The sequence below is a fragment of the Urocampus carinirostris genome, chromosome 8, assembly GCF_059441175.1.
Source record: "Urocampus carinirostris isolate Australia breed hairy pipefish chromosome 8, RoL_Ucar_1.0, whole genome shotgun sequence".
NCBI classification, from domain to species: domain Eukaryota; kingdom Metazoa; phylum Chordata; class Actinopteri; order Syngnathiformes; family Syngnathidae; genus Urocampus; species Urocampus carinirostris.
The window spans coordinates 39666976-39693273 of NC_142356.1; the positions used below are offsets into that span (position 1 = coordinate 39666976).

Consider the following 26298-nt stretch of genomic DNA (forward strand, 5'->3'; position numbering starts at 1 on the left):
GGGTGGCTTTACGCCTGCACATCTTATTTATTTTTCTGTGTTCCCTTTTCCGTCGCGTCCCACCATGTTCCTCCCTCCTGCCCCCACGCCACCAAAGAAGCTTAATATTTCTGTGCCATAAAGGATTTACCAAGACTTACTTGTGACATGACCACTAAAGCCCCCTCATTCCAGGGACGCCAACAATATCATAACCGGCACCTCGGGGGATTGCGACATCACGACATCAAAAAAGATTGGGCACGTCAGTCACGGCACGTCATCAGCCGCTCATCTAATGGCATTCCCGCCAAACCAGAAAATCCCTACTTAAGGGCTTAGTGCCAACTGCCCTGACAAAGGGAGAGGAATTGCTTTTTGCCGTCTAAAAGGAAAGGAGGCAGAGTGGCTAAGCTTTACCGAGTGTTGCGAGCGTGGTGAGGACAGTGCGGGAGAATGACGGAGATGAAGGGGCAAGATGAGCCGGACAGATGGAGGGGGAATCAGGGGGTGTCTGGCGACATCCAGGAGATGAAGTGGATCTTTCAGAACATTTCTCAAATTGGGTTGCTGACAGTGTAGGAACTAACGTGTTGGTTCTCCAAAGGAATATTATATACACTTTAAATTTGAAGCATTCATCTGCATCTGATGCATTTTACAGATAGCTAGGAAATTCAATGACATAGCAAGCAAGTTGCACCCAGATGTCATGGTGAACAAGAGAGTATTTTATCGCAAAAAAGCTGCTCATAATTTAAATATACTAAAACAGCTCAAAGCCCTCATGATGGAAGAACACTTTTACGGGGGCTAGGCTAGTACATTAATGACAGGAATAAAGAGAAAGAAATCTTAGAAAAATGGGGAAAAAAAGAGAGAAATAAATAAATAAATAAATAGAGAAAAGTGAAAAAAGTAAAGAAAGAAAGGAAAAAGTAAGAACAAAGGAATGAAAGAACAAACAAAGGAAACAAAAACAGAACCGAAAGAAAAGAGAGGTGAAGAAAAAGGAGAAGAAATAGAGAGAAGAAATAAAGAGAGAAGAGAAAGTAAGAGAGAAGAGATAAATGAAAAAGGGAAAAGCCCAGCAACATGCTTGTCAAAAAAACAAAACATTTTAATGCTTCAAAATTACTGTAGTAATGCCTCATAATAACTAACATTCCTACATCTGCAGGTAACAAGTGAATATTTTCCACTGTAATTTTTAGTAGGGGAATGCCTTCACGGTTTTGGCACAAATCTATATACAGTAACATGCTTGATTACATTAGCTCCAGGAGATTAATGCTGTGGCTGAAATACAATTGCAGATTTCATCAACACAAATTGCTTCCCCCCCTGCAAGACATTATTCTCCGACATTTGTCCGTTATCACCCAAACAACGCTAAGACCTCACGCCGGGTTTAAAGGATGCTTCGAATCCTATTCCGATTTCAAAATTTCACGACTCATCTGTGACGATTGAGTCAGTGCAGTAATTGCCCAGTGTGCACGAGTAAACGGGCGCGAGCAAAAATGAACGGGCAGACGTTCACAAGAAAACATGGACGAGCAAACATGGACGAGCAATCTTAACTCGTTCGCATCCAGCACGTTTAATATGGATTTCTTTTTATATCTTTAGCCGTCGAATGCAGGGAACGAGATAACCTTTATTATGTTTGTTTGTTACACTTTCAGTTTTCGTTTAAAGAAAATTGCAAAATCTTGTCACAAATACACAATGCATTCCTATCGACGTCCGATCTTGTCATACGTAGATGTATAAAGGAATGAAAAGCTATAAATATATGACATATAGATAAATGAACACACATGTAAATATGGTAATGGAAATATATGTACGCATCAGACATTTATTTTGTTTTTTCTTTTCTTAGGTTTTGTGAGGTATTTTGTTGTGTATTTTGCAATGTCTTTTATTGTTTACATTGTCGTGTACATCGTCATGTATTTTGTCGTGTAGTTTGTCGCGTATTTTGTCATGTATTTTGTTGTGTATTTTCGTGTGTATTTGGTCATGTATTTTGTTGTGTATTTTGGTGTGTATTTGGTCATTTAAACTTTCAGGGGTCTGCGAATCCACCAAGGAAAGATGAGGTGCCCATCAGGGAATCAGCAGAAACAGTGCACTGCATCTGCAGGTCAGAAACTAGGAACCAAAAGCCAGGTCTCAAACCACAGAGCAAAAGGATCCAGTACTGCTGAAGAAAGGCAGAAGGGGGAAGGGCAGGTTGTGGAGGGCGGCCCCGGGGAAATTGGAACCAGGAACACACCCGGAACATTAACAAGCAACACCCAGCAAGCAGTCAAAAGCAAGGAGAAGAAAGAACCGGGACGAAGGCAAACCATTAAGTGGCCAAGAGCCAATGAGTCTATAGTCTGGGAGAAGTTGGACACTGACATAACTGTACTTTTGGAGCATTCTCTCAGTGGCCAGGTAGATACAAAGCTTAACACCTTTGGACACATTCTGTACGAGGAATGCAGTAGCCGTTTTGGGGTGGTGGAAGAGAAGCGGCGAGAAGCGCCCAAGCAAAAAGGGAGGAGGGAACAAGAGATTGAGCAATTGATGTTGAGGCGGCGCCAACTCCGAAAGCAGTGGAGAAAGGCAAGAAGAGAAAGAGGGCTTGAAGTTACTGTGGGAGGTGAGGGGCAGCCTTACCAGCTTGAAAAGAGCAGAACGGATTTGCTGCCGCAGAAAGAGGAAGGAGAAGGAGAGAATCAACTTTTTCAAGAACCCCTTTAAGCATGCAAAACAACTGCTGGAAGACAAAAGGACTGGAAAGCTGGAGATCTCAAATGCAGAGCTTGAGGAGCATATAAGGGAAAAATTCAGCGACCCAGCAAAAGCCATCCCGCTGGGATCCCCGGGGTATGTTCTCCAGCCAGCTCCCCCAGTCATCCCCTTCAACACTGTTCCCCCCAAAGTGAGGTTGGGGAGGTGGTTCGGAAATCATGAGCAGCATCAGCCGCCGGCCCGAATGGCATATCATACAAGCTGTACAAGTAAAGCCCCGGGGTCCTGAAAATACTGTGGAAACTCCTGCAAGTGGCATGGAAGAAGAACATCATCCCTTCAGAGTGGCAGAGAGCGGTTACAATCTTCATCCCAAAGGAACAGAACTCTAACACAATCAGCCAATCCTGGAGCATTGCACTTCTGAACGTGAAAGGAAAAATCTTTTTTTCCATCATGGCCAAGAGGTTGACCAGCTACCTCACAAGTAACAGCTATATAGACACCAGCTGCCAGAAGAATGGTGTCTCAGGATTTTCAGGGTGTGTGGAGCACTCTGCCATAATTTGGGAGCAAATACAAAGGGCAAGGAGATAGAAGAGCTACCTCCATGTTGTGTGGCTGGATCTTGGATCTGTCAGCTTCGCCTTGGACTTCCTACACACGCGTGACTGCATTAAAGGCATGGTGGCCAAGTACTTTGCAGACTTGCGGATGTGCTGTGCTCACCAGGACTTCACTACAGGATGGCAGCAGCTTGAAGTGGGGATAGCAATGGGATGTTCGATCAATTCCATACTGTTCATCGCGGCCTTCGAAATCATCCTCATCGGGGCTAGAAAGATGGCTGGCGGAGTGAAACTGCCATCTGGCCAAAGGCTACCACCGTTGCGAGGCTTCATGGATGATGTCACCACCATTCTCCGGACAGCAGCATGCACATCGAGACTGCTGAAGAGGATTGATGAGCTTGTAGGCTTGGCAAGAATGAGGATCAAGCCATATAAGTCCCGAAGCCTGTCTTTGAGGAAAGGTATCAGGGACGACCATACCATCTTCACTGCAGGGGGAGAGCAAATCCCGCTATTATTAAAGCAACCCATCTGTAGCCTTGGGCGCTCCTACACAGCAGACCTCTCAGACAAGCAGGCGGCAGAGGCTGTGAAGAAACAGCTTGCAGATGGCTTAGCCAGAATCAATCACAGTCAGCTCCCAGGCAAATACAAAGTATGGTGTTACCAGCACATACTATACCATCAGGTGATGTGGCCTTTGAAGGTGAGTGAGGTCCCTTCCTCACTGGCAAGCAAGCTGGATAGGCTGGCAAGCTCTTATATTAATAAGTGGCTGGGGCTGCCAAGATTTCTCTCAGACGTGGGCCTCTTTGGTCGGAACATATTCCAACTGCCGCTGCATTCCATCAGCCTAGGATATAAGAAGGAGGAGGCCCGGATGGAGTCCTCAGATTGTCTTGTTGGATCAGCGGGCACCAAAGTTCAAACAGGAAGGAGGTGGAAGGCAGAAGAAGAGGTCGACCAGGCAATCGGCAGGTTAAAATATCACGAAGTGGTCAGGAGGGTCCAAGTAGGGCGAGCATGTCTTGGTTGGAGCGATGTGCCCCTCTTCTGGTCAAAGGCTTTCAGGCGAGAGAAGAAAGAGATGGTGGTGACGGAAGTAATAGGGTCTGAGCAGGAACGCCATACCCTCAAAGCGGTTTCCCAGCGCAGACAGGGCATCTGGACAACATGGGAAGGGGTCATGGACAGGCCTTTGTCGTGGCGCGAAATGTGGAAGATTCCTCAAGCCAGGCTCAGCTTTCTGATCCGGGCAACCTAAAACACACTACCTTGCCCCCAAAATCTACATCTGTGGTTTGGCACTGACGCGAACTGCCCCCTCTGTAGTACCATCAATGCGAGCCTTAGCATATCCTCTAAAGCTGAAAGATGGCACTTTCCCAAGGCCGCTACAGGTGGCGGTACGATGCCGTCCTAAAGAAGCTGGCAGAGGTAGTCTAAGGTTGCAGACAGAAGGCATACAGTCGGCCAGCTCCTCCATCAAATCACCTTGTCCAGTTTGCAAGGGCTTGCTACAACATTCGCAAAAACACCAATGCCCTCGCCCGTTACACTCTGGAAGGCTCCTCTCGCCCGCCAGCGAAGGGAGGATGAAAGTTGACCTCAAAAGGCAATTGCAGTTCCGCAGGGAGATCGCTGAAACAGCATTGCGGCCAGACATTGTGCTGTGGTCTGTAGCCAGCAAGGCGGTCCTCAGAGTTGAACTCACTGTCCCATGGGAGGAAGAAATAGAGGCAGCGTATGAGAGGAAACGGGCGAAGTACGAAAATCTGGCAGCCGAGTGCAGGGAGGCGGGCTGGAAAACGACAGTATGCCCAGTGGAGATGGGGTGCAGGGGTTTTGTGGGCTCCTCAACCTTCCGCCTGCTCAGAGACCTTCGATGCACAGGAGCTGGCAACTGGAGAGCAACTAAAGAGCTGTCAGAAAAGGCGGAAAAGGGCAGCTTCTGGCTGTGGCAGGAAATGGGGGGCCTTCAAGCAACACCTAGGGCATCAGTGGGGTTGGCAGGGAGATTTCCCAGCCATCGCTCCGCCACCGGGAGATGTCCTGGGGTTAAAGAAGCGAAACATGACCGGTGGTCCCCAGCTGATGACCCAGTCAGGTCCGAGTGTTCAGGGCACACGAGCATTCCAAAGGCGCCGGAGGAGGCGCGTCAGGCAAAAAATGCCCAGCAGGAAGACTACCATCAGTATTTTCATTTGGTCATTTATCTTGTCGTGTATTTTGTCATGCACATTGTCGTGCATTTTGATTCTGTATTGTGATCGTGTATTTTGATCAATCATTTTGTCGTGTATTTTGTCGTGTATTTTGTCATGTATTTTCTTGTGTATTTTTTTGTGTATTTCTTCATTTAATTTGCAATGTATTTGTACATTCATCTCGTCATGTATTTTGTCATGAACGTTGTTGTGTAATTTGATGTATTTTGTCAAAATATTTTTTCGTTTATTCTGTCCTTTATTTGGTCGTGTACCTTGTTGTGTATTTTGTTGTATGTTCTGTCATGTATTTTGTCAAATATTTTGTCAGGTATTTTGTCGCGGATACATGCACGAGCAGACGCGCACGCTCTAGTCCGAGAGGTAACAAACGACAAAAAGAAGAGAAAGGATGAGGAGCGGCAGAGTCGTCCTCTTAATCCTCTTGCTAATCTCTGCAAAACAAATGAAAAGTGTAAAGCCAGTCGAGGCATACTAAAAACAACCACAGATCTTTCCATTTATTTTTCGTATTCCCCTTTGTTGAAACACTCTTGTGTGACGGTTTTTGAATTTCTCACCCCCCCAAAGGTTTCCCTTCCGAGAGTGCACGCCCGATCTTTCTCGGTTCCGCCGTCTCTTCTGCAGCTGCTACCTCTTTCATCCTTTTTCATACTCCTCCTCTCTTTCTTCATCTCCTCCCTCCATCTCTGGGGCGTTATGTAAGTCCTCCTGTCACACTGACAGACTTAATTAGAGGAGGGGGTGTTTAACCGTATGCTCTTCCCTTGTCTCCCCCCTTCCACTTTCGACATCCTTACAATCCACTTTTTGAATTTATTTATTGAACTCATTCAGTGCCATATTGTATTAAAACATTTTCAGTGCCAAAACGCGAAAATATGTTTTGTTTTGTTTTTGTTTTCCAAAAACTATTAAAATTGTTTGGCACAACTCATCAGTAAGTATAAAGCCTCTCGGAATAATTTCAGGATGAAAAATCGCCATTAGATGGCAGAGAACCTTTGATTAGATCTTTGTCCACACATCGAGGGAGATCTCACTTCCTTGTGTTTCTTCTTGTAGTGTGTAGGCAACCCAATATGGCGAAGAGGTAGTGAAGCAGTGTTTAAAAAAAGCGAAGGTATGGATAGATAGAGACAGAGCTTTTTTTGGGGGGGGGATAAACATGACAAATTCCAATCGTTGGGCCAGAGAGGTCGACATTCGGCAATGATGACGGAAATCGTGTGATCACGTCACCAGAAACACTGGGCGCTGCAAAGTTCGTGCAAAGTTCATGCACCGTTCATACATAAGTTTAATGGTCTTGCAATAAAATTAAATTTTGCAATCAAAGTCCCCTTGTTTGAGAAATCTTTATTAAGATACTAGATGTATCGCACATGCAAAAAAAAGCACCTAAGTGAAAGCTCGATTGTAAGGCATCCATTTGCAAAAGGTTTTTCTCAGTTTTATTTTCTTGGAGGCGAGTATTTTTAAGAAAATTAGCAATGTTCAGCCGGCAAATACATACTTTAAATCAAGGATGAGGGTTGAAGCAACAACAGCTCAGTCCAATTTTTCAATGCCTTTAAAATCAAAATTAAGACCAAGTTGACAAAAAAAAAAACAAGAAGAAAAAACACACGCACATATATATATATATATATATATATATATATATATATATATATATATATATATATATATATATATATATATACATATATATATATATATATATATATATATATATATATATATATATATATATATATAAGCGGTGCAGCTGATGAGATGAGATCTATATTATATATATAAAACTGAGTATAATTTTTTTTGTTCTGCCTCACCTGCCTCTGATGACCGCACGTCAATGATCATTAGTATAAAATATGAAAAGGCTTACAACATTTCAGTTTATTTGTATTCATTCGAGAATGTATGCCATTCTAAAAATTGCATTAACCCTGCACAACTCAAGAAGCATTTTCTTCTTTTGGAAAATGATGACCCGTGGGTTCCTCCAAGGTTAATTAATATCTATTAATTCATCACACTTTCCTAAATTTCAGTCCTGTCGTACATTACGATCTGATTTTTTTTTTTTGCCGAATATCTGAGGTAATGGGTGTATGATTGCATTCACAAAAAAATAGTGAAGCATTTGCCAATTACTATGAAATAGTTTTGGTTTTTAATAACTATATTTGTAAAAACACAAAACAAGAATTGAATTAATTTCTATTACAGCTCATACAAACTCATAAAATAACACTATTTTTAAATCCAAATGATTACTTTACTATCCGAAGGTTAAAGAGTATTTTTAAGCTTTTTATTTCTATTTTTTATGAAAATGTTTCCTTGAGCTTGCAAAGGTAAGTTTTATGTGTCACGTGTATCTTTAAAGTCTGTTTAATTTTCTGCAAGAGTGTTGGGGTTTTATTATTACATTTTTTTTTTTAATCCGGGTGCTCTTGTAATTGAAAATGGTCCCTACCATATTTATTCAAGATCGTATATTTATTTAATTAATGACTTCTTTATTTATTTAGTATAATTATGTAACTTCAGCTTTATTTTATTTTGTAGCCAAAAGTGGCCTTTAGTACCATTCTTAGGTCAATCACCTTATTTATTTGAATGGAATACACAATGAGAGACAATGATATAACATTTTCAACTTATGAGGTGGTCAGCTCAAGTCCTGAATCTCATCTGGCTGCATTTTTGAAACCTGCCCATCATTATTACACACAATGCAGACACATGTCACGGTTAGAGGTCTCTAATACTTCAAGGGGACAAAATCGTAAATGAGGTGTGAAAACAGGCACATTCTTGAATTCCAACACAGGGGTAGGAGATCAAATCCATCAAACTCCAACTTTTATTCCAAAAAACAATCAATCTTCAAGGGCAATGATTGTGGGTTTTGAGCGACCCCAAAAAGCATGACGAGGCTATCCTCAGTAGAACAGATTCATTCATTCATTCATTCATTCATTCATTCATCAATTCATCACTCAGCCTTTATTTTGATAACCTACCCGGATTCAAACGAACACACGGAATAAGAAAAAGATAATTACAACACAAGTCAGGGTAATAAATTATTCAGTTAACAGAGACAACCAAACCTGAGATCCGGATTCAATTTTAGATTCTTTATGAAATCGAATTGCATCTAAGAATCAGAAATTTCCCTCCTATATTTGCCTATGTTTAGTTTTAATTTCTTGATGTATAACATTTCTATAATTTCTTAATGCATAACCTCATTATTCCAGTCAATTATTACTATTTTTACATTATAATTATACAGTTGCTCCCATTATTGTGTTTTATTTTGTAGCCAGAAGTGGCCTTGAAAACATCATCATATCAGATCTTGGTTTGTGAAAGACTACACTTCAGCTTTTTCTTTTGGTTTCGCTTGGTCATATAGAGCGTCCTCTGTCTGTCTGGTGATGGTAGGCCAGTTTGTTAAGCCACTTGTGAATTTTTACAGCCAATTTTATGATGCTCATTTGTGTCTGGAATATTGTGTAATAAAATTTGAAGGAACTACTATCTAGCCTTTGTTTTGACCCAGATAGAAAGACGCGGAAGAAGAACCGCCAAAATATAATCCCCGCAAAATAAAATTTACAAGTTTTGATCGTTTTAGATGAGGGGTGGGCAGACTACAGCCCGCGGCCACATGTAGCCCAGCAGGTTTTTAATTCAGACCTGTTAAGGGAATATGGTGAAAGTATAATCAGAATATATATATTAGTACATAAGGTACTACCAATAATAAAAATTGTTTTTTTTGGTGCCAGTTTTGCCACCATTGTCTTCTACAAAAATACTACTGCAGAAGTACTACAAAAATTCAGTAATACAGTACAGTAATAATATGGAAATTCTTCTACAAAAATACTACTAAAATACAAAAAAACAACAGAAATTCTGGAAACGTACTAGATAAACACTACAAAATACTCCGACAGCAGGGGCCTCAAACATGGTTTCCGTGAGTAGCTGTAGCGCCCTGTCTGAGTGGGCAGCGGATTGGTTACGAAAAAATGTCATTGGTCATTGGGATTTTCTCAGAAAATTGATTTCTAAATGACATGATGTTCACTTGTTGATTGAGCCTGTTTCAACCCCTAATAATTGTAACATAGTAAGAACATAAAAACAACATAATATTAATATTCTTTTTAAATAAAAATACATATCAAACTGGTAATGCTTTGCGCTAATAAGTAACAAAAAAAGTAGCTCTTAGCTTCAAATGGGTTGGCGACCCTACAGAAATACTACAAAAATACTACTAGAGAAATACTACAGAAATCCCACGACAGTTATACAATAAAAAGCTACAACAATATAACTACAGTAAACAAATAACAAATTTAGTGCTTAAAACAGGGACTGAATATACTATTTTGATTTAATTGTGAGTGTTTCAAAACCAATTTGACGAGACTAATCTAAAAAAAAACAAACGTAAAAAGAAATGTAACATGTCTTACATACATGCTTCTCATTTTGTTTCATATCTTCTTCATGTCACGCTTCTCGCCAAGTAACGGAATTCCCGATAAACGTTGAAGATCCGCCTTTTTAATTTTTCAGCAATGTCAAGCGAGCAGTTGACCCGACGAGCGAAAACTTGAAAGGGGTAGTCAGAGGAGAATCTATCTCCTCTGAATGACCCAAGATGGAAACGAGGTAGGGGGGGGGCAGGGGCGCGGTGGGTGAAGGAATTACAGAGTGGTGGCGCAGCAAGAGATTTAGATGGAATTAGACGGTGCCAATCTTGCCCTCTTCATGTGTGTGTTGCAAATTTGTGAGTGTGCCCGACGGTCGGCTGGAGGGAGGTTGGCCTACATAAAGGTCGGCATATAGCGGGATCTGATCCACGCAGCAGATGGCGAGGATTACAGAGTCAGCTTGCCGAGCTGGACAACTTTTTTAAGTAAAGACGGGAGATAAAAGTCGGTCCCAAGGTAAAAATTTGTCGATAAATATGTATAAAAATGTCGCTATGTTTCAAGATAAACACCAGTGTTTCCAGTGTTTGAAATAACATCTGCTCGGCGTGCATCTTTTACGTCGGGCGTACAACTCACAAATCGTCTCCGCCCGGGTGGTCGACAACATAAAATTAAAAAAAAAAAAAAATATATATCCCTTTTTTTTTCAAATCAAACGTTATTTTTATTCCGATTTCGAAATCTTCGTTCTGTTTGGAAATTTCGGAATTTCGATTCTTTTGCCAATTTGCTTACTCGGCAGCCAATCAGAAGCCTGCATCTAATAACTTCGCGCTTCCAGACTTTCCCGAGCCTTATAAGGTCAGGCATTTGCATATTATTTTCCAAAGTAGACGCACAGAGAACACAAGAATACGTGGCTAGGAATCAAGCCAAAACCTCAGTCCCAGAAGAAAGATTCAAAAGAAGCAAAATTTATGACGCTACAAAACGTAAACGTACATTAAAAGCATCGAGGAAAGGAGTTCACGTAGCTTGTAGCAGATGACGCAATGCAAACATTGCATGAATGAAGATGAGTAAATACAGGTACATACTGATGCCAGATGGAAAACAGCGCTGTCATATACATGCAACGAATGTTATAAGTAGATTTATGATAAACTTAATTTTAAAGTGTTGTTATATATTCTGATTATCAATGCTTCATACTTTGTTTCAAGTTGTGAAAAAAGTGGCAGGCAACTTTATGGCTGGGCAGGCAACTATTCAGAGTTGTCTGCCCTGGTGTCCGGTAACTTTTTGTCTGATGAGTTTCGGAAACTGGTGTTTCCCATGCATAAAAAGATTCTGGCAGGCCGCCAGGGTTTAATTGGTCCCGTCAAAGTCTCAAAAACTTGTATAAATGAACGCAAACTCCATGTATGTATTTGTGCTACATATCTCTGTCAGTCAGAAGAAATCTTGGTCAGTCAACCCCTCTCACCGTGATAACATTCAGTTGTTGCGATGTTTGTTCCGCCCCGCCAGCACTGTAAATTAGACACCTGGGTAATACAAGACATTGACAAGTGTTGAACATTTTTTTTAACTCTACGACTAGAAAAAGGGCGGAGCGTTCCACGCAGAAAACTTGCTCAGCGGGTTGTAGCACTGTTTTCAGCAGAGTGTAAAAACATGGCGCTGCCATTCCAAGCATTTAGAATGATTCGCTCACAGCGAGAAAACGCTTTGGTGAACAAGGGTCCTAGCAGTAGCTCATGAGTTGTGCATTACAATAACTTCCTGTAAGCCGTTGAAGAAGAACCGTCATTTTGTCGTAGAAGCAATCAATAAAGCAATGGTACTGACATTTAAACCTGTAATTTACCAAATCATTTATAGGGCAAATAAGCCAATCACAACAACCGCTACTCCATTTTTCGTTTTTCCGTTTTCGTGTTACGCCATGGACCCTAAAGACATATCCATACCTCCAAGACTTTCCTCATATATTTCTTTTCAAAGAGTCTCCTTATTTTTGTCCCCCATTAGATTATCTGATTACATTTGCCTTGGTTTTGTCAGGACCATTTTTTCCCCTTTTATTTTTCCTCTCACCTTTTTGATTGTTCACATTCTTGTTAACAACCACAGACAGAATGTACTCAAACTTGTTTCCCTGATTAACAAACCATAGTTCGAGAAGAACAAACTGAACATTAACATTCCCGCTCTGTTTTAACAACAAACCCAGCCGAAGAACTCAAGCCTTTGGGATGAGTGGAATGACTGCACCCCAAGTTGGACAGTTCCCGGACGTACCTAGGTCTCATCAAGGAGACCACAAATCTTCAGCGGATTACAACACAGTCTGATAACATGAAGTTTGTGATTGTAATTAAAACATTCATGGCTATGTATTATTATGATTAATAATGCTCCATGATTAGAAAATGGTCGTGTTTAGGCAATTCTTATGTACTAGCTTACTCAGCTTTGATTGTCAGCCCCATTGCTTATGCAGAAACCAGTTCACACCCAAACACACCGGGAAAGTATGAGCTTTCCCCCATATCATGCCACTGGGGTGTGATTTTAACCATACATGGCCCTTTAAAATGGGACAGTGTCCAGGTTTCGGGCTCTTTTTTTGCCTGCCTGCCGGACAACACAGTTGACCACCGAGCCATTGCCGTAAAAGTGGCTTCATCTCTCCCAACGCTGAGACCCCTGCCAAGACGTGGAAAAAAAGGTAACAGTTTTGATTCAAAAACTCATGCTGTTTTGGTCCGTGGGTGGTTTAACTTTAACTGAATAGCCTGAATGAGTATCCAAAATCAATCCTATCACGATAGAGATCTTGTAATATTAACTTCCTGTGGCTACCTAACATGTCAGTCAACTAATGACTAATTCCCTCTCACCATTCCATGTGCCAATCACACTCCATTGACACGAACTTGCCCCCTTCTTTTTGTCTCTTCTTTAACATGCAATGACGGTCGATTTCGTAACCCCCCATATTTGTCTTAATGTGATTTGTTTCTTCTTCTTTGTTTCATGTTGATTCCAAGTTTGAATAAAGTCTAGTTTCTGTTAGAATCAACAGCGTGTTCTTTCTGTTTTCATTTCTTCTGGATTGATAATTCTCATCAAAAGTCATGAACTGTAACTAAAATAGTTTAAAATTAAATTAATGTAGAGCGTGTTGTCTTCCTATTACTAGACTGATCAAATCTAAATTTACAGTGAATTGCTGGCGTCATCTAGTGGCAAATTTGGCAACTGCTTTGAAATAAAAATAATTCTTTATTAAATAATAATAAGATGAATATATTGAATTATCAGTAAAACTCCTTACCATTTATATGAGTACAGATACTTCCCTACTTACGAACATTCGACTTGCGCAAAACGGTTGGTACGATCATTCTTTTCGGGATGTCGAAAAAAATCTGGATATTACTGTACCGGTAAGTTAGATTTGGTATTGTGTGCACCTTTTTCCGAGGAGAGGACAATACTTTAGTGCTTCTTGCTGCCGCGTGGCGCTGTGAGAGGTCACCCAGCATCCACACCGAAGAAGAAATCCGGCTTCTACCTCCTGGTTCGTGTATGATCATAACAACATGTACTGTATCGGTAGCGGGCTACGAACTTTGACAATTTTATTGTTTAATATCTCGTGCATCCATTCAATATGGTTGGTGTAAAGTGTAACGAAGAGGCGAGCCGTTTCTGTTGAAACGAAAGTGGAATAAGAAAGCTTGATGCGTTTGAGAAAGTGGTCGGAACGCTTTTTTTTCGAAAGCACAGCAAAGGAATGATGGCTGTGATTTAACACGTGTGTTCGAGGTTTTCCTTTTCTCTGAATGAAAATAGTGCAAGCAAGAAAATGACTGTTTCAAACGCATTCCAAATGCAAACCCAAACTCCCCAAAGTAATAAAAAAAGAAGAGTTTAATCCGAGCGCGTCTAAGGGCCCGGTCACACAGCCGTTTGCGTCTGAATCACGGCCAGAAATTTCTGCCTGTGAAGCAGACGCTGTTGGACGCTTTGAGATCGCCATACAGACGAGATACAGCAGTGCTTTACACGCGGTCGGAAATTCACACGCTGTTGGCAGCGCGAAAAAGTTTTGCGCTGCTCAAAACTTTAGGGCCCGGTCGCCAAGTCTTTCACGGGCGTATCGAGGCTGAATCATGGCCAGAAGTTTCTGCCCGTGAAGCAGACGATGTTGGACACTTTGAGATCGCCATATAGACGAGATACAGCAGTGCTTTACACGCGGTCGGAAATTCACACGCGGTTGGCCGCGCGAAAACGTTTTGCGCTGCTCAAAACTTTAGACCACGTGTAACCGCAGGCGGCACGCGAGGTAATGACGCGGAAATGACGCGGAACGACGTGCTCTGGCCGCGGCCAGGGCGTGGTTACACATGGGTAGGACGCGAAATTTCAGCGGGTAATCGTGGGTGGAGCACGGTCATAGCATGTTCTGCGCCTGTATCGCGGTGTTATTACGTGAAATTAGCGTGTTACGCGTGTGACGGTCAAACGCCTTTCTCCGCGTATATACAGCGCGATTTGCCGAGCACACGTCAGTTGTGCTCGAGACGTCAAGGGGTGGACATGGATCCCCGTCACCGTAGTGACCTCGTCTTAATCAATTTTTATTTCTTGACATTTCTTTTCATTTCATAACAAGATAATAAAATAAAAATGAAAAACTATTACAATAATAACATATTGGCTTCTTCGGTGCCATAGCTTGAAATCTTGATCTTCACGGGACTGTGTCTTGAGCGGTTATGATTTCTACAGCCCGGTGTTATGCCGAGAAATGCATCCCTGCCGAGCTTTGCATCCCCTCGCTACAACAACCACTTTTACCTCGTTTTATCTCACTTTTAGGGAATGTAATGGCGAACATATAACCAAATCCACTTCGTCTTGCATCTGTTGGGAATGTAATACGACATAAACCATTCCGTCTTTGTTTTTGTTGTGAACGTAATCGAACGGTAATGCACACCGTATATAAATCACTTTTGAGAACTGTTATGCACTCTACCGTAAAGCTTATTTTGCAGAAATAAGCTTTATGGTAGAGTGCATAACAGTTTCAATACGAGCGATTTGAATAGAAAAATGCAAAATAAACATGTTACCTGCTCAAAAGTGATTTGTATACATCGTGCATTACCGTTCGATTACATTCACAACAAACACAAAGACGGAATGGTTTAAGTTGTATTACATTCCCAACAAATGCAAGACGAAGTGGTTTTGGTTATATGTTCGCCATTAAAATCCCTAAAAGTGATATAAAAGTGAGATAAAACGAGGTAAAAGTGGTTGTAGTAGTGAGGGGATGCAAAGCTCGGCAAGGATGCATTTCTCGGCATAACGCCGGCTCGGCAGCTTTTATACCCGTGGTCCACACAAGAAAATGACGCGGAAATGACGCGATGAGGAAGCGGAACAGTCTCCGGCGTCTGTTTTGCGGGCATACCACCGATGAACAGCCGGTTGGCCAATTTTGCGCATTTTCCATCGCGGGCAACTACGGGCAAAAAAAACCGCAAAATTTTACCCGCGATACAGACGCAAACGGCTGTGTGACCGGGTCCTGAGAAAGGCATGTACGCGTCATACAAGCAGCTTTACAGAGGCTGCAATGATGATTTCAGCCAGAAGATGGAATCAAAAAGTATAATATTTTGAGCTTACGGACACGACTTTTAAACAATGAAGTATCCTATTGCATTGCTACAACATGTTACTTAGCATTTAATAGTTAATGACAGTCAGAATCAAATATTTTACTTCGTCACATGGAAGTCAATGTCTTGGGTTGGCCCTGGAACAGAAATGCAAAATCTAGGGTTGTCTTGTTGCCACGACGACAGATGGAAAAAAACAGATGGATGATATGAAGGTTAATCGATATCCACAGAATATTAACTGCAGAACCAAGCTGGACTTTTTGGAGATGTTTAACCTTTCGTGCAATATTGCCTTCTAAATTACTGGATGCAAAAACTAAATCAAATACAAATCGAAACGGTAAATGCAATAACCCTGCCTGGGCTGTCACAATTCTTAATTGATAAACTATAATTGATACAACTTTAATTGCATATTAGTATCTTGAAAGGTCAGGAAAGTACTGTGTGTGGTGGCTGTGCAGAACTTGGAGCTGTTTTTTAAAACTGTGACCAATACAACATTTGGATAAACTCTCTGCAAGATAACCTGCATGCTGCACAGGGATGATAAAGGTTCCAACGTGTATCTGCTCTGAGAAGACCAGGAAGAAGATTAATTTAAGCTTGGAGCAATGTGTGTAAAGATACTGTCGTTTGGAAAACACTTTCTTTGAACCAAAGGGCTTGCACTCGAGAGTTGCAGAGGGGAACAAAAACCATGCAGGGTGCATGATACCCAAGAACATGGAATTATTACTGAGGGGAAAAAATAAGAGTAAGGATGGAAATGAAGATAGAATAGAATGAGGATCACAAGAAATGTTCCAACCATGGGAAAATTATACTTCGATATTCGTTGGTACGGTGTAGTATTTAATGTGCTAGGAGAATTGTCCGTAAATTCCAATTTTCTTAACCATACCATACGTTAATGTTGGAAACCTCAGTTTAAAGATTAAAAAAAATCTTGAGGAACACCGTGTATGGACATTTGAAATTGAGTTTCATGTGTTTTCATTTAATTTGAAGTTTTCATGCTTCTAAATTTACAGTAGTACGTTTTTCTTATCATTTGTAGTCATCGTGGCTCCGCAGGCAATACTAGATATTCATATTGGTTGATATTACTGCTGCAATTTGGCTTTTGATATATGTATATATATATGTGTATATATGAGGAACAAAAAAAAATTTGGACTATGCCCTAATTTTTTCAGTTATTTTAATTTAGTCAATATTAAAATCATAAATATATGTGCAAGACTTTTATTTCATTTGATTTATTTTCTTATTCCATGCAATCTTAAACAGCTTCATCAAACAAATTAAGTTATTAAAAATACTTGCCTGTACTCCTCATGATTTGATAATTACTGTATTTATTCGTGTATAACACACCGTTTTTAACCTAAAAAAATATCTCAAAGTTTGGGTACGTGTAATACACAAGGTTTTCCGGTAATATATTACCGTATTTGTGCAATGATTGATCAGTTAAAAAATGTCGCTGACCACAATTGCAAAACTTTGGATGGATCAGGAAATTAACCCAGGTAAAAGTGGTGAGAGCGCCTAACTACTAGACCACCAGTAATATACAGTAGATGACATATGAAAGTTTAGATCCAATTTTATCAAATTATTAATTTTGATTCACAGTAAGGAAACGAATGTTAGAGAATGGAAAAAACAAGAAAATAGTCGTGAAAGATACAAATAAATGCAAAAAAGCACAACACTGGAAACAACGGTTAATTGGACATTGAAGGACTTCAAATAAATACATAATTGTATTCACAAGCACACATATTCAACAATGTTTGTCCTTACAATGCTTATTTGGAAATTTTAAAAAATGGATACATCAAACATTAGTGGTACGCTTTACACACGGATAAAATGTTAACATTTCAAGCTAGTTTTATTCACATTTCTACGTCGATCTGCAACAGTATGTTTAATTTGAAAGCAATCAAAAAACATTGCCGTTTTCCCGCGGTTACGAGTGTATAAATCCATTTTCACTGCATAAACAGCCTATTCTTACGAATGTTTTCAACCGCCTTCAAGCACTGCTGAGGGATAATAGTTGTCTCTCTGTGTTTAATGGCTCCAGCCATCCAATTTCATTTCCAGGGAGAACGCGAGCAGCTGATAATTTGCTCTTAATGTGTCAGCTTGATTCTAATAGGTTATGCTCCAGCCTAGCCTTCCTCCCACTCTGGAGGCCCGCTATCATGGCCGCGGCGCCAGCTCCGAGCTTGGCCCCGTTCCTTAACTCGTCTGACGAGCTTGACTCACTTCTCATTTGCGGAGTCATTCGCCAACCGCCCACCGCCGTGCGTGGCACACTGCAGCGGGATCTTCCCTGGCAAGGCCCATAAATGACTCATTACATGCTTAAACGATCCACGAGAAACCCCACAAATGCAAACGCCGGGTGTGGGCACAGATGCTTGGCATCTTTCATCCGAAGCAGCCTTTTCAGATCCAATCAAAACATCCGAGTAACGAGTCCCAAAAGCTAATTTACACTGTTTCCCTGTCCGTTTATGATGTGAGGTTAAGGTTCTGTTACTAACATACAAAAGTTTACATGGGCTTGCCCCCTCTTATTTCCCTGATTTGATTTCCTCCTATGTCCCTGCTTGCTCTTCTCAGAAAATACTACAAGTGACTCCAAGAGCCAAGAAGACATCTGTAGGCTGTGTGGAATCATCTGACTTTAAAGATGAGTTCTGCAACCTCAGTGGAAGTGTTCACATCTACCCTTAAGACAAACGTCTATTCTATAGCTTATAAATGATAATGACCTTTTCCTTTCCTGTCCTTTCTGGCTGCCTGGCATGTGGCAAAATGAGGAAGGACAAATCGGGATGAGTCAGCGGCAAAGCACCTGGACCGAAAGCATATAATCTGCATCGCCCTGATAGTTGAGATAGGAATCTACAGCATCGCTGTCTTTTACTTTTGAACACTTTTACATACTGCCTATGTCTACTGTTGTTATTTACCACGTATTGTGAATCGTTACCCGATGCCATATTTATTTGAGCCTGGTCATCCTGGAAAGGGAATCACCTCTTGTGTGGCCCCTTTCATGGTTTCTTCTTTTCCCCATGCTGTAGTTTTTGAGTTTTTTAGAGGATGGTGTAATTGTGGACTGTGCATTCTTTTGAGCCATTTTGTGATTAAGAGCTATATAAATAAATGTGACTTCCATGTGGCTAATGCGCATGAGCGACTCTCAGCACTGATTTATTCCCATGTAGAAATTACTTTTCTCTGTTGGAAAAACGTGTCTGGCAACAAAAAAAATGTCTTTGTCAACTAGTTTTATTACTGATTTTTGTTGAAAACAACGACGAAGGTGCACTTTCATCTAAAGCAGCCTTTTCAGATGCAATCAAAACATCTGAGTAACAAGTCCCAAAAGCTGTTAGAATTCCACTTAAGGGGGAAACAACAGATGTCTTGTCCAAGCATGAGGAAGTGCATGATATCGACCTGATCAAAAAGTTCAATAACCAATTATCCCACTCATTCGCTTTAGGGTTAACCCAGTCAGTCAGGTGCGGTGAGGTCTGTGTTTGGTGAGGCACAGACAGTTTTACGGATTAATTAACTTACATTGTATTCATCCTTTTATTGGCCAAGAAAGCACTATATAATCTTAAGCAAAGTGAAAAACTAAGCGTGAGCGATATTTGGAATTTAAGTATTGAACCAATCCGAGGACCGAGTATCACAGAAGCAACTAAAAACCCCAAATTGGCCAGGACTTATAAAAGTGTACCTTATAACCTGGATAACCTTAGATACCACAAATATGTGGGTAAGCTTGGAAATGATAGCTATTAAATGTACGTAACTACACAAGGTTTTACAGTGTACTACAGTATTTGTACACTGATTAATCATTTTGAAAAACATCTCTGACATAAATTGCATAATATATTGAAAAAGTCAGCTATTTTGAAAAATAAAATCTTAAACATTTCATTTAAAAGAAAATTAACTTTACAAATGGATACATATACTCATTTCATATGTTTTTTTTATTCTATATTTCCATGAATACAGGCGAGGCACTGCATCCCCTGGCTGCATGTAACTGAATCCAGTGTTAGACTAGCGAGCCACAGCAACCAGAATACTTTCTGTATTATAAACTTCAATCATTTGGACCTTTAAGTTTATTATTCTCAAAAACACAGGCTCAAAAGTTCAATCTGTAACTTGGTTACAAACCAGATCTTGCAGTGGCATTAGATCTGATTTTTTAGGGTAGTACTCTCTTTTTGTGTCTGATTAGTAAAATGTCTATGGACTCATAGAATGATTTTGCTACTTATGTCAAATTACAAAAAAAATATTTATTTGTGTGGACCGGCAATGTCCAGTTTTTCTATAGGTGGGCCACATTTGGTAGTTAACTATTCAGGCTGGTGTTCTTTAACTGTCTTTAATAAATTAACCCACTGTGAAATATTTGAAGTGCTTGGGGATCAGCGTTGCGAGCTCGTAGCACTGCTTTGTGCCATTTTCATTTGACTCGCATGGTCTCGTGAAAATCACTACTGAGACATTAAAGCTTCCAGTTGCTTCACCTTTTCTCAAGGTTCGTTTACAGTTAGCTTATCACAGTCAGCTTGTTTTGTCTGGTAGTGCCTCTTGATATAATAATCTTTGAAACCAGCCACAGTATATTGGCAAATTAGGCAGATGCAGTTGTTTTGGATTTTGGTGAAAAAAATACTCCAATCTCCACTTGTCCTGGAAGCGGTGGCCCTTTTTATTGGGGCTAAAAATTTCACAGGAAGCCATGGGCAAGGTAGCCAGAATACTACTGCCATCATCTGGTGAAATGATTATTTTTTTCCGACAAATTTATTTTATACCGCAGTCATTTGATCACTGGCCGTAACTGGCCCCAAAGCCGGACTTTGAACCTAGCATTAATTATCTAAAAAAAAAACATGACGGGGGATATAAAAACCTTAACCAGTTAGACCAGGATGAAAAGATTCAAGCTGGGCAACAATTCAGGTCCCTTAAAACAAAGACTGACAAAGCTTAGCTCCAATAAAGTTTGGAAACACCTATTCATGGGATTTTGTTTCTCCTTTAATTGGAAGTTGTACAATAACCATCTTGTAAAATGTGTACTTGTATAAGTCACATCATTTTGCCTCAGAAAAACACTGCTATAAACAAGAAAATCCGGCTATTGCCAATAGTAATCTACATCGAATTAGCGTGCCACTTACCCACCATAACTGCCCCAAGGTTTGGCTAGTGCCATATTAATTAGGGTTAATTTGTTCCAAACACAAGGGAATAAATCAAATGGGGTTTCCACTACAACAACCGCCCTGCTGGGTACACAACGTTAATGCTTCAGTGCCGGCTTCCCGCGAAGAAGAACACAAGAGTTTGTAGTCAGAGCACATTACTCACACCCAAACGAACACGGAGCTAAGCTAACGCTAAGCAGAGCTCTTCACAGAACATTGCACCAGCTAAGATCACCGCAAGCTAGCATCAGTCCGTTACGGTTAGTCACGGCCGGACGCACACTCGTGTTCGCTGCTAGCAAACATAGCGACTCCGCTCGAACCGGTTTTAAATATTTATGTTCACGTTCCTCTACAAGGACTGTTCTTGTGTCCACCCATGAGGCTGGTTTTAGCCCCCCAACACCGCTAAACATAAAACTCTACACTGGATCAGTAACCATTTTAATTGCAGCGTTCGCTAACTTTTACTTGTTACTATTATATTAGAATGACTGTAATGCAATTTAAAATATTTACAAGATATATATGTAAATTATTATGTGGGCAGCACGGCGGGGCAGTGGTTAGCGCGTGTGCGGCACAGTTCTGAGGTCATGAGATCGAACCTCCTGTGTGGAGTTTGCATGCTGGCAACCAGTTCAGGGTGTCCCCTGCCCACTGCCCAAAGATAGCTGGGATGGGTTCCAGCATCCCCGCGACCCTACTGAGGATAAGCGGTGCAGATAATAGATGAATGGATTTATATATTTATATTATTATGTAAGACCGAAACAATATATTAAGAAAAGAGCAAATAGAAAAGCATATACCGTATTTATATGTGTATAACGCGCATTCATGTATAACACCCCCCCTAATTTTCTATTTAAATTTGGTATAACATTTAGTTTCACTCTTTGGCAGCTCAAACTAAGCATTGTTTCTGTTTTCTCCATACTCTAACGTTTGTCTTTGGTATCATGACTAAAAATACTGTGATAATGAGATAAAATCGAACGCCTTTTTGTAGATCATCTATATCACTCGTGGTCTAGTGGTTAGGTTTCTTTGCTCACCCGGGTTTCACAGACGCCGCAGTGAGCTATATTTCTAACTGAACACTCATTGCACGTATACAGTGATATACTACCTCGTAAATTCTTGTGTACAACGGTCACGCAAACTGTTTTTAATGTAAAAAATCATGCACGTTAACCATGAATAAATATGGTAAATGCTCAAAAATTAAATACATATGGGATTATTTTCAAACATTTTCTTTATGATCTTGCGTTTGTAGTTATTAGGATCGCTGATAAACTTTAGGAGCACTGTATTAGACATTGATGTTAAAAAAGATGAATAGCTTGAATAAAATACAATACAATAAAATACAGGAAATATAGGATGAGTTTCTTCATTTCTTATTTTCATTTTTGTCAATGTCATAAGTAAACCTGGACAGGAATCGTTGATTCAATAAAAAAGATATCTGGACTCCCGAATCAAAAACTTGAAACATAACTGTATCATTTTTTTATTTCTCATTTTTTATCGTTCTTTTTTTTTTTTTTGTAAAATAAAGAAATTGATTTTATCTCAATCAAGCTCATGAGAGATTGTTTTGCTCATTTATAATATGTTTATTTCTAATTTGATACAAATATTTCTTAAAATGAACAAATGAGCTGTCATCTGCTAGATAAGAAAAACATGCTAATTTTATGTATATATAGCTAAAAATATTTTTAAAACAAGCACAATTATATGCCATCTGCTAGATAAGAAAATCTTGCTCATCTTTTATCATAGTTTTTGGGGATAAAATAAGCAAAATTGTCTTTTACAGCTCATGGGAGATTGTAATGCTCATTTTAAATTTTGTTCTCTATTTAAATACAAAATATTTCTTAGAACAAGCATAATCGACTGCTAGATAAGAAATGTTCTCCTTATTTTATTGATTATTTTTTCCTCTTTCATTAGAGAAACAAGGAAAATATCTTAAAAATATTTGGCATCTTTTTATTTAAATAACAAGATTAAACATATTTAAGTAAGATAAATTATAACAAAAATGAGAGAAATATCTTGCCAAAGAGGTCTGAATGTTATTGTAGTTTAAATACTTTAAAATATTTTCATAGAGCACATTTGCAAGTGTTTGTACGCTATAAACATATTATGTCAATCACTCAGAGCAACACGCCGCAAAGACGCTCGGCATGTGTTTCACACTCTTCATCTAATCCTCAAGGGCAAGACCCCGTACGATCCACATGACCTCGATAGTCCTCATCCATCAGTCAAGAGTGCAACAAGATACTTATTGCAATCTAATCTCTCGTCTCCTGGAATGTGCAGAGTACTACGAATATACTCATAGGAACTCCATCATATGTCAATAAACACATCAGAAAGCATTCGTTGATGGAGTTACAGAAGACTCTCGGGATACGGTGAGCCTGCCTTACAGTATTTTACTTTATGATGTGGAATATGTTTTTTGGCACCTCTTTATGACATTTTACCCATCACATCTGTAAGCATTCGTTTATGGACCTACAGTAGATTCCCAGGATACGGCGAACCCGCCTTACGACATTTTTTCTTTATGGTGTGGAACAAGATGCTTTTTCATGCTCTCTTGATGACATTTTACCCATTGTACACATGAAAAAGCATTTATTGATAGAGCTACAGTAGACTCTCAGAATACACTGATCCCCCACCTTATGACATTTTTACCTTACGGTGTGCAACAAGATGATTTTTCAGGCTCTCTTTACAGCTTTTCACCCATTACACTCATCAGAAAGTATTGGTTGATGGAGCTATTGTAGCCTCCTATCATACGGTGACCCTGCCATACAAAATTTTCACTTTACAGTGTGGAACGACTTGTTTTTTTTGGCCCCTATTTATGGCATTTGCTCCATTGCACACATCAGAAAGCATTGGTAGATTACTGGGACATGACGACACCACCTTACGATGTTATCACTTAATGGTGTGGGTCAGGAAGTTTTTTGTTCAATCTTTACGGCATTTTCTCATTGCACACACTAAAAAGCATTGGTTGATGGAGCCACAGTATATTCCCAAGATACGGTGACCCCACCTTACGACATTTTACATTTTTGATGTGGAACAAGATGTTTGTCGACCCCTTTTATGGCATTTTCCCCATTGTAAACGTCAGAAAGCATTCGTTAATGGAGCTACATTAGTCTCCTAGGATATGGAGATCCTGCTTTAAGACATTTTCACTTCACGGTGTAGAATAAGACAGTTTGTCGGCCCCTCTTTACAGCATTTTACCGATTTTACGACATCAACAACATATTATTTCAAATGCATAAAAACAATTGATTTTTCAACTTTGCGGTGTCCGTGCTTATGATGAGTTACTTTTCCAAGATGCCTGCCTGCTATTGGTCATATAAAATGTTTGATTTCACGCCATCATGAAAATGGAGACTGTATTACCTCCCACAACGCCTTTATCTCTCTTCATTCATTTCCAGTGTTACTATACCATACCATAGTAAGATTCTAACAGGCCGCCAGAACTTAATTGGCAACGCCAGAGTCTCACAAACTCGTATTATTAAAGAGCGCCTTCTTATTCGATTGTTGCGGTGTTTATACCGCCCCGGCTGCATTGTTATAAGACGGCTTGGTAAAATGTGACCTTGACATTGTGTAGCGTTTTCCGAAAGTTGACAATTGTTCTCTCTTCTCTATTCTTCTTCTGTGTGACTGATAAATACTTTGTAAGTCAGCAAAAGAATACTGAATTTTTGAGTGTATATATTCACTTTGGGCCCCAAGTCTTTATGCTAAGGGAAAAGCAGACTATGATAAACATGATAAGTCTGCAATTATAAAGGAATTGGAAGAAGGCACATGAATAACTACCCATGCAAGGTCCTAACAATCTATAAAATAACGGGGCAATTAAAACAAGGAGGTTTTCAAAGGGCATGACAATACAAGTGGAAGTTTTCAAAGTAGTTTTAATTTTAATCTGTTACACACTGCGTCCACCCGTTTTACCACTCAACCAGCTCAAGTCACATCACACCAAAAGTAAATAAAATGTCTTTTTTTGCTTTACATGTCTACTTATTTAAAATGTTATTCAATCCTATACATATATATAACATATACTGTAGTTATTACTTACTACATACTACCTTGTTATTTTAAGTTTCTATCTGTAATACGAGGGGCTTGGAACGCATTATCATAGGTTTCTATTCCCACCACAAGCATTTTTAATAAGCAATTCCCACCTCAGAAGAAATTTATGATGTATAACGAGCTTCTACTCTACTTTGAAATTCTGGGATTTGATTAGTAGTTTGTTGGTAATAACTTCCCTAAGAAAATCAAGAAACCGAGAAACGAGGTGAACCTTCTTTGTGAACATTTAAACGCTCTACTGTATTTTATACGCTGTGCCACCCTCAGACTTCCGCAGTCCTTCTGTTATAAATCAGAGCGCCGAGCTAAGCGCTTGAGGAACGACAGAGTCACAAACTGGCAGGCCGAGCGGCCACATCAGAAGGCTCCTGTCAAAGCAGCTATTATTTGCTGCCTTGCTCCAGGGCTCTTCAGCGTTGGCAGGTAATGTTTGAGCCGCTGTGGACAACTGACCCCAAAACCTTTCCAGCTCCTGGTCAACTGCCACGTTATTCCAGTCTGGCAGTCTGCTTCCGTGTTGACAGAACAATCAGCCTCAAGTCTACTGCAATGATTTATGTTGGGGGGAAAAAATAAGGCCTATGACCGTATTTTCCTAACTATAAGTGCAAATAGAAGAAGAAAACGACTATAACTCCCATTTTTGTGGCTATATTTTCAAGAATGTTAACATAATGAAATGAAATGATCTGCATTTATATAGCGCTTTTCAAGTCAAGACTTCCCAAAGCGCTTTACAGTGTGCTTCACATTTCCCAATAGCGGCCGTGCAGCCATGTAAGGCGCTAACCTGCTTATTGGGGGCATTAGGGGTTCAGTGTCTTACCCAAGGACACTTTGACATGTAACATGGAGGACCCGGGATTTGAACTGCGATCTCTTGATCCCAAGACGAGCACTCTCCCCCCTGAGCTAATGCCGCGAAAAAGTATTTGCCCCCTTCCTGATTTCTGTTTTTTTTTTTGCATATTTATCAATCACATAATTGTCAGACCAATTCTAAAATCACACAGTGATTACAAAATGATGTTTTTAAAATGCTGATTCTATTTATTAAGGCACAAAAAAATTATGTGGCCCTATGTGTAAAAAGTAAATACCTCCTGAACTTAAGATCT

At 40.0% G+C, this 26298-nt stretch overlaps 1 protein-coding gene across 1 annotated transcript in view; it reads right to left on the reverse strand.

Moving 5' to 3' along the window:
• Positions 1 to 26298, reverse strand: part of LOC148361874 (receptor-type tyrosine-protein phosphatase delta-like) — a 401326-nt gene that overhangs the window by 122458 nt on the left and 252570 nt on the right. The gene's annotated exons all lie outside the window — the stretch shown is intronic.